The sequence below is a fragment of the Hypoxylon trugodes genome, assembly GCF_022578975.1.
Source record: "Hypoxylon trugodes strain CBS 135444 unplaced genomic scaffold F4822scaffold_5, whole genome shotgun sequence".
NCBI lineage: Eukaryota > Fungi > Ascomycota > Sordariomycetes > Xylariales > Hypoxylaceae > Hypoxylon > Hypoxylon trugodes.
In genome coordinates, this window is record NW_026250020.1 from 694,085 (window position 1) to 705,047 (window position 10,963).

Here is a 10,963-nt window from a genome sequence, read left to right on the forward strand (position 1 = left end):
AATAAAAAATTAAAGAAAAAACCTTATAAATCAAAGATATTTTATTAATATAAGATTTTATTATTAAAGATATAATATTATATAATAAAAAAACCTATATATTATTAATATTATAAGAAAAATTCATATAAAAAATATATAAGCATTTTCTATATAAATATTTAAGAATCTTTAAAATAATTATATAATTATAAAAAATATATAATTTTTTAGGAATTAAAAAGATAATTAAAAAGATTATTTTAAATTATAATATTTATAATAAAGTTAAAAAAACCAAATATAAATTATGTAGGTTTTTATAATTTATTAAAATTTTAAATAAATTATAAGATATTATTATATGGGATTTCATCATTAAATTACTTAAATCATAATATTTAATAATTAAAGAAAAATATAATAATATATGGGTTATCATTGATAAACTTATAAAATATAGGTATTTTATATTATTTAAAGAAATTTATATAATTAAAGATTTGATTTTTAAATTTATTAAAAAAATCTTTAATAAATATGGATTATTAAAGAAAATTATTTCAAATAAGGATAAGTTTTTTATTTTAAAATTTTGGATTAATTTAATAAAGAAACTAAAGATTAAATAAAAGTTTTCTATAATAACTTATCCTTAAACTAATAATTAAATAAAATAATTAAACTAGACATTAGAATAATATTTATAAAATTATATTAATTATAAATAAAATAATTAAATAAAATTTTTATTATTTATTATATTTTTATATAATATTTTAATAAATAATATTACCAAAATATTATTATAAGAAACATTATATAAATAATAAATAAATATAGAATATAAATTATTAATAAATAAGGTTACCTTAGAATTAAAAATAATATTACCTTAAATAAAAATGTTTATTATCAGAATTTTAACATTATAAATTAAGTTTAAATAATATTTTAAATTTTTATAAAAATAAATAATAATATATTATAATAAAAAAAAAATTAAAAGATTAATTTTATATAAGGAAAATAAGGTTTATTTTTTATAAGATAAATAATATTTAATATTAAAGATACTATAGATTTAAATCAAAAGATCAAATAAGAAATTAGATTTTAAAAGGTTAAAATCCTTTTTAATTAAAAAAATCTTTTTAAATATAAATTATTATTTATAATTGTTAATAAATATAAAATTAAAAATTAATATATTCTATATTATTATATTTAAATTAATATTTAAAAATGCCAAACTTGAAAGAAATATTGAATTAAAAAAAAATTTAAAAGAATATAATATCAAAATCATTTAAGATTTTAAAATCATTAATAATTAAATTAAATATTTTATTAAATAATTTAATTATTTAAAAAAAAATAATATCTAAAAATTATAAGAACATTTTATAAATAAATAGATTTAAAAATTAATTAAAGATTTTCATTATTAAAATCTAGATTAATTAATAATAATAAATTAAAGTTTATATCCTTAAAAAAAAAGTCAAAAAAGGGGTTAATTATGAAAATTATATTAATTTATATTTTAATGTTATATTATTATTCTCCTACTAAATGTTATTCTTTTTCTAATTATTCTTATTTTTTTAATTCTTTTAGGTTTTGGAGATTATGTTAAAACATTTTTAAATCTTTTTTTTTTAATAATTCCTTTTATTACTTAAACTATTTAATGTGAATTAAAGCCTTAATTATTTTAATATAAAGATATTTAAAAGCCTTTTTAACCTAATATTTTTAAATAAATAATTATTTTTCTTTATTTTTAAGTCAAAAAAAAGAACTAATAAAGATATCTATCTTATCATATTAATAATAATATAAAATATATTTATTACATTTTTTAAATATCCTAATTATTATTGTATATTTAAAATTATAATTAAAATAATATAAATATAATATAATATTTATATTAAAATTAATCTTATTAATCTATTTTAAAAGTTTTATATATTCTTATTTTTAATTAATATATTTATATTTTATAAATAAATTAATAAACATAATAAAGATTAAATTAAAAGGGATCTATTAGGAAAAAAAATCTTTAAAGATAAAGAAATTAAAAAGGGAAGAAATAATATTATAAATTATATAAATTTATAAAGATATAAGATCCCAGAGGAAACCTTTTCCTTACCAAAATGGGGTAATAATAGTAGGAGTATATAATATATAATATAGATAAATGAAGATAAGGGTATCTAATCTTATCTAATAAGTATAACATAAATGAATATGGATAAATATATCTAATCTTATTTAACAAATATAATAAAGATAAATATAGATAAGGGGATCTAATTTTATTAATAAAAAAGATAATAATAAAGAATATCTATATAATTATTATGATTTTTCTATATATTTAATTATTTTTTTATAATTCTTTAATTATTAATCTAAGACTATTCTTTTGAGCATAATAAGAAGACTCTAAGCCTCTCTGACAAACAGAACCTAATTAATCATTTAACCTATTATTAATACTGTTATCTTCAAATTAAGATATCCCGGATTAGCTAATCCAACAATGACTATACCTCTCCGAGGCATAGGTTCATCATAGATGCACTGAATATAAGAAATGGACCCAAAATCCTATAAACACTTCCAAGATCCCTACCAATAAGCAGTGAAATACTGGTATTCCGAGAAAAAGAAGGATGGAAAGACCCTTATAAGGTTATTACTATCATTGACAAAGACGTGATTATTACTTCTAACACACCAGGTGGCACATCCATATTCCGAAACTCACATGTCAAACCTTATATCTAACTAAAAGAAAATTCTATACCAATTAAATTACTTGAGATTAAACTACCAAAACCCATATTTAATCTGAATAAATATAGGATTATTCCTAAAAAGGAATTCTTAATAATTAATAACCTTTCCTATATTATCACATTATACATCACCATTAAGGAACAGAATAATCTTACATTAACAATTAAACTATAAACAAATAGAAAAATCCTAATACCTAGAAAATCATATAAAACATTAAACATAAAAAAACTTAATATCTTATTTAAAAAAGGTATCTTATAACCTAAAATATATGATTTCTTAATTCATAAAGATATAATAATATTTAAATCCCAGATAATTTATAAAATCAAAATCAAAAATATCCCTTTATTATATAAGAAATTATAATTAATAATCCAAGGCTATAAAAACCTTAATAAAAAATTTATCATAATATATATATCTATTATTCAAAGGGCAAACTAATAGCTTATATTGGCTTTAACCTTTATATTACATCATCAAGGAATGAAAATCATAATAAAAGATATCACCATAGCATATACCCAGTTAAAGACCCTGATACAAAAGACAATTTTTATATAATTATTTATTAAATTAAAAAATAAATATCTTAAAAGAATGCTATTATAAATTATTAAACCATTATATGGCCTTGTAAAATTTGGTATATATTGGTTTGAAATATATTTGCAATATTATTAATGGAAGTTGTATATAAGACCATCGGCATTTAATCTATATTTATTAATAATAAATTTGAATCCATTTAAGATTACCAGCCTATAAATAGATAATATATTTAATATTAACATTAATAAATTCATTATCATTAAAAATAGGATATTGGTTAAAGCTGGGATTAAGATATACTTCTAAAAGATATTAAATAAAGGAAATAAAGATTTTAATGGCTTATATATCATAATTCACAAGGAAAAATATAGAATCTTTATTATATAAAAAAAATAAACTAAGAAACTTAAACTATTAAACATTAAAATCCCTAATATAATCAAGAAATTTATAAAGTAATAAGCCTAAGATGCATATATTATATTAATTTGCCAACCTGAGACTACATTCAATTACTTAATAACAATATAACATCTAAAATCAGGATCTAAAAAGGCCAAGGTCTTTAATATTAGAATTAAATAATAAATAAATAATCAGGCATATGGATTCAATTATGTCGATCTAAACCCCCATAGACTATATCTTTACATATTTATTAATAACTTATTTGTAAATAATAAAGATTTGAATTCACAAATTAACTATATAATTATCCTAAAGAATAAAGAACCTATTAACTAAAATAACAAGGTTTAAATTAAAGATAACATCATCTATTAATTGTCTACCAAATGTAAACATATAACACATAGTATATTAACTAACAAAATCTATGGAATGATATAGGGCTTTAATATTGACTACATTATCTATTATATTATCAATACAATTCTAAAATGCCTCTTATTTATCAAAATTCCTCTTGTTCTATATATCAACTTTTTCTCCCTATATTAATATTTAATATAAATAAATAATATTAACAAAAAAAGATTAATAATTAATTTAATAACTTTAAAATAATTGTATAAAAATTAAAAAATAAATAATATCCAATAGATTTATGGTAACTATAACCCCGTGGATATTATAATGAAAATATCTTCAAATAAGATTATAAAGAAGTTAATAAAGAATAATTAAATTAATTTGCAATTAGAAGGATGGGTAAAATATGTAGTTAGTGATAAATTTATAATTAATTAATTATAAAAAGAAAATAGAATAAATGATGGTTATATAAATAAAGGATATATGACCTATTTAATCATTATAGTTCTCTTTAAGTAGATTATTTTCTTACTTATTTAGGTAGATAAACCTTTCTTCCTTAGATAATTTAATATATATTGTCTCATCCCTATTATTTTATGTTTTTTTTTTCTTATCTTTACTTTGCTTTATTTACGTACATACCTACCAACACCTATAATATTATTATATAAATTCCCAATCCTATTTATTTTTAATTATCCCTTTATAATCTAAATCTTTAAATATATTTAAGATAAATAATTTTAATATTCTTTATCTTTTAAATATTCTTTTAATAATAATCTTATAAGTTCTCTTATGATTCTATCTCTTATATTTTTAGGTTTATATTTTATTACTCTTAGATGTATATCTTAGGTCCATTAGGTTACTAAGATTATAATAATAATAATCTATTTGTTTAATTAATCATATGTGGTATATTAATTCTGGTTTAGGGATTCAATTTTATCCTTCCTATCACAAACCACACAGGCCTATAGAAATATAAGACCCCAGAAGAAACCTTTTTTTTTGCCAAAATAGAATAATGACAACAAAAATACATAACATATAACATAAATAAATATAAATAAGGATATCCAATTTCATCCAATAAATATAATATAAATAAATATAAATAAATATATTTAATCTTATTTAATAAATATAATAAAGATAAATATAGATAAGAAAATCTAATCTCATTTATAAAAAAAATAATAATAAAGAATATTTATATAAATCACTATAATTTTTTTATATATTTAATTATTCTTTTATTATTTTTTAATTATTAATTTAAAATTATTCTTTTAAATATAATAAAAAAATTCCAAACCTCTTTAATAAATAAAATCTAATTAATTACTTAACCTATTATTAATATTATTACCTTCAAATTAAAACATCCTAAATTAACCAATCTAATAACAATTATACCTCTTTAAGACATAAGTTCATCACATTTTAATAATTCTTTAATCAATATTAATATTAGGTTAAAAAATGATATAAACCATCTATAAGATATCCTTTTACTATCATTAATTAAACCTTCTTTTATTTCATTAACCTTTAAAAATAAAATAAAAAACTTTTATATCTTTTAAAAATTATTTTTTAAAGAATATTATAATTAAATATAGAATAAATTAATAAATCTTAACTTAAAAAACAAAGAAAAATTAGATAAATAGGAATTTTAAAATAAAGACCTAGGTAATTTATAATAACTTAATTTATTATTACCCAGAATACCTACACCTATTCATACCATTTAAGACCTATCATCAATAAAGAAAATATTTTAATTCATTAATAAAATAATATCTTCTAAAATATACTTATAAATCCCAAAATTAAAAACATAAGAGAAAATTAATATTAAAATAAAAAAAAATAATTAGGAAAAAAAAAAACCCTTAATTAATAAATTAAAATAATAATTATCTTTAAAAAAATTAAAAGATTTAAAAAAGAATTAACCCTAAAAAAAACTAGATTAAAAAAGGCCTCTAAAAGATCCCCATTAGAAATCTCTTAATAACCAATACCTTCCCAACTTTTAACACCCCCTAGACCTTCAGATAATAACAATAACAATAATAAAAAAAATAAAAAAAAAAAAAGATAAAGATTTCCAACCATAAAAAAAAAAAATAATAATTCTTTTTCTATTTATTAAAAAATATAAATTAATAAACCTACCAATCTATAATAAAATTTTAGATATTAAAGATTAATTTATATATATAAAACTCTATTTATCTTTTTATAAAGAAAATCTACCATAAGAAAAATAATAAATATTTATTATTATTTAATTCTTAAATAGAATTATCTTTACATGGTTTTAACCCATTTTAAAAAACCATTTTAATATTATTAAAAAAGAATCAAAAAAATCTTAATATATTTTTAAATTATATAAATATTTTGAAAATAAAATATAAATAATATTTGATAAATTATTCAAAAAAAAAATATAAAAAATTATTTATTATTTCAAATAAAAAGGATAAATTATATTTTATATAACAGAATTTAAACAATTTATAATTATAAAATAATTATTTAAAAATATATAATTTAATTACCTTTATAAGGGAATAATTATTTAGATAAAGAATAAATTCTTTAAGGAAGAATAATTTACCATTATTAATAAATATATAACCAAAATAATTTTTTATAATAATAGGTTATATAAAAGATATAATAAAAAAAAAAGAAATTCTAAAATAATAAAAAATTAAAGAAAAAAAGAACTAATTAAAATTTAAAGCCTAAATATAATTAATAATAATAAAAAATCTAAAAAAGATTTAAATAAAGTTAAATACTATAATTATTAAAAAATAAAATATTATAAGAATTAATATAAGAAATCTAAGAAATAATTATAAATTTTAAAAAAAAAATTAATTAATATAATAATAATAATATTAGGATCTTTAATCTTAAGAATATTCAATATTATTAAAGAAAAGGAAGAATAGGAAAACCTATTATTAAACTATAATAAAATTATTTAACAAATAGAAATAAAAAATTTCATAAATTAAATAAATTAATTATAGAATCTTAATATAATAAATATAAAAGATTTTGGAAAAAAAAATGAATATTTTTTTAGAAGAATTTAATTCTTTTTTAAATAAATAAAGATTATTGTGGGATATGGATTAGAATATAAAAGAAAAAATAAAAGAAAAAATAATGTTTTTAATATAAATTAATAACCAGAATATTTTTATTATATTATTATCAGATAAGAATATTATTCTAATATATTTTAATAAAATATAATTATATTAGTAAATAATATAGGATTAATAGGATTCTAATAATAAGGAAAGATAGAATTAAATTCTTAAACTAGAATTAATATATTATATATGGTTAATTAAATAAATAAATTATTATTATTATAATTTTAATAATCTAATAAATCCAAAATATATATTTAAAAATAATAAAATATAGATCCAAAAATGTAAGAAACAGAATTGCAAAAGAACCTATAAAATTATTATTAAAAGAATATTTAAAAGATAAAAAATATTAAAATTATTTATCTTAAATATATTTAAAGATCTAGATTATAAAGGGATAATTAAAAATAGATAAGACTAAGAATTTATATAATAATATTATAAGAATATATATAGGGTCTCTTATATAATATTTTATAAAAAAAAATAAGATATAATTATCTTAATTAAATTTATTTATAAATATTTAAAATAAATGATTTAATATTTAAATATTATCTTGGATAGATATTATAAATAAATATTACTATAATATAAAGAAATGATTAATTAATTTTAAAGAAAAATATAATATTTGGAAAGCAAGATTATAACTTTCTAAAGAAAAACCAAATAATTAATAAATCTATCATAAAGAATAATCAATATAATTAATAAACAATAGGATATAATAGAAAAGTTATTAAAGATCCTATAGATAATATTAAGTAAGATTAAATTAACATATTTAATAGATGTTGATAGGTACGTATGTAAATGAAAGAACAATATAATAAGTAAAGTAAAGTAATGGGGATAAGACGATGTATATTATAATGTCTAAAGAAGAAAGGTTTATTTACATAAGTAAACAAGGAAAGTAACTTATTTAAAGGAAAAACTTAATGATTAAATAAATCATATATTCTTTATCTATATAATTATTATTTACTTTATTTTCTTTTTATAATTAATTGATTATAAATTTATTATTAATTATATATTTTACCTATCCTTTTAATTGTAAATTAATTTAGTTATCCTTCATTAACCTTTTTATAACCTCATTTGGGGATATCTTTATTATAACATTTACAGGGTTATAACTATTATAAATCTAATGGATATTATTTATCTTTTGGTTTTTATATAATTATTTTAAAGTTATTAAATTAATTATTAATTTTTTTTTATTAATATTATTTATTTATATTAAATATTAATATAAAGAAAAAGAATTAATATATAGAATAAAAAGGATTTTAATAAATAAAAAATATTTTAGAATTATATTAATAATATAATAGATAATATAATTAATATTAAAGCCTTAAATTATTTTATAGATTTTATTAGTTAATATATTATATATTATATGTTTATATTTGGTAAATAATTAATGGATAATATTTCCAATGATCTGGACTTTATTATCTTGGCTGGTAAGTCCTTTATTACCTAAAATAATAATATAATTAATTTATAAATTTAGATCTTTATTATTTATAAATAATTTATTAATAAAGATATATAAATATAGGTTTTATAAATTTAATTTAATATAATTAAATCCTTATATTTGATTATTTATTTATTATTATATCCTAATGTTAAGAATTTTCATTTCTTTAAGGCCTAATTTAAGATATTAGATTATTATAAAATAATTAAAAATAACTTTAGATTAACAAATAAAAATAATATATATGTCTTTAATCTTTTATTTCATAAACCTTTTAATTATATCAGGGTTTTTTACATTTAAAAACTTAAACTTTTTAATTTGGCCTTTTTAAATAATGGAGATCCCAAAATCCCCATTATAGATAGTAATATATAAATTATTAAAATCTTTAGATCCTAAATTTATTATTTTTTAAAGATATATTTTAATTCTTATTTTAATAAATATTATATTTTTAATAATAAGAAAATCTATAATATTTATATTAAAAATATTATTAATTTAAAATCTTGTAATTCTAAAAAGACCTAAATCTATTATTAATGAATAGGGATTAAAAATTAATAATTTTATATATAATTTTTATTAATAATAATATAAATAAATTTTAAATTAATAAATACCTAATTTTATAAAATTATATAATAATTTAATAATTTATAACAATGTTCTTTTAAAATATTTATTTTTTAATTTAATTAATAATTGATGGTTGCATAGGTGAAGGACACGTGATCTACTTAGTTATTATAATTCCCTTTAAGTAGGTTACCTTCTTGCCTACTCAGGTAGATAGACTTTTCTTCTTTAGACATTATAATACATATCGTCTCACCCCCATTACTTTGCTTTACTTATTATATTGTTCTTTCATTTACATATGTACCTATCAACACTGATTAGTATTGTTAGACAGTTAGTAACACAGATTAGCAAGGTTAGAAAAGTCATTGCTACGATAATTCAGAAGATCTCATCATAGTAATACAAGCGATACCAACATATCTGCTTCTATCTAAATCACTCTTCTATTATTCCGTTTATGATAGAATATTGCTTTATCTCATTATACAACCCCTTCGAACCCCTATCCACATATTGTGACTCAAATTCTTCATCCTTTGCATCCTTAGCTTCACCATCTTTAGCTTCTATATATATTATAATATCATAAGGAGAAAGCTCAGTGTAGACATAGGTATAAACTATAAAGAACAATCTAATTGCCATAAAAAATATGGATAAGCTATAAGAATTAATGGTATTTATACCTAACCATGCCTTAACTCTCATTAATAATTTTAACCATATAATAGTAAGATGGGACGATATTAATCCCATAATTATTATAGTTAAATAAAAGGTAACCTAGACATTTCTAATATTTATAGAATTTAAATCTATAAATAAAAATATAATGAATATATGAACATCTAAGGAAACAATAGATGAATACCAGGAATAATTTTGGGGATTCATATAAGCAAATTTTAAAAATATATTAAGATAATTATAATTAATATTATAGAATATATTAATATAATAAAGGGTTTATATAAGATAATATAATTCTAACTAGGTTATAATTTTAGCCCATTTTATTATAATGAATAAATTACCTATATGGAATTTTAATAAGTTAGAGGTGGCAAAACGAAAATGGCTTGATACATTAGTATAGAAAATATTAATCCATAATATTAATAAGGGATTAATTTATCCTGATATATAAATATTTATTTATACTTTCATCACATTATAACAATTGGCTATATTCAACCTGTAAACACCGATTAATAGGATAACTTAATCTGGACAGGCCCAGATTACTTCTACCATTCCTGTTGATGAACCCCCATCCCATATGTAATTTACACCTTCTGCTCCACCGGCCCGCAATAACCTGCCAGCTATTTTCCTTGAACCATTGCTTATTCAAACACAAGGAGTCCCAACCCCATCGAACCCTCAATAACCTCCTGCCACATTTTCACCTTCTAATCTCCCTCCTCCTCCCCTTTAATAATTCCCTAATTAAATTCCTCAAAGGATATTAAATTATCTATTACCCTAATAAAGGTATAACCTAGGAGTTGGTTATAGGTAAGATTAGGGAGGACAACCTAAC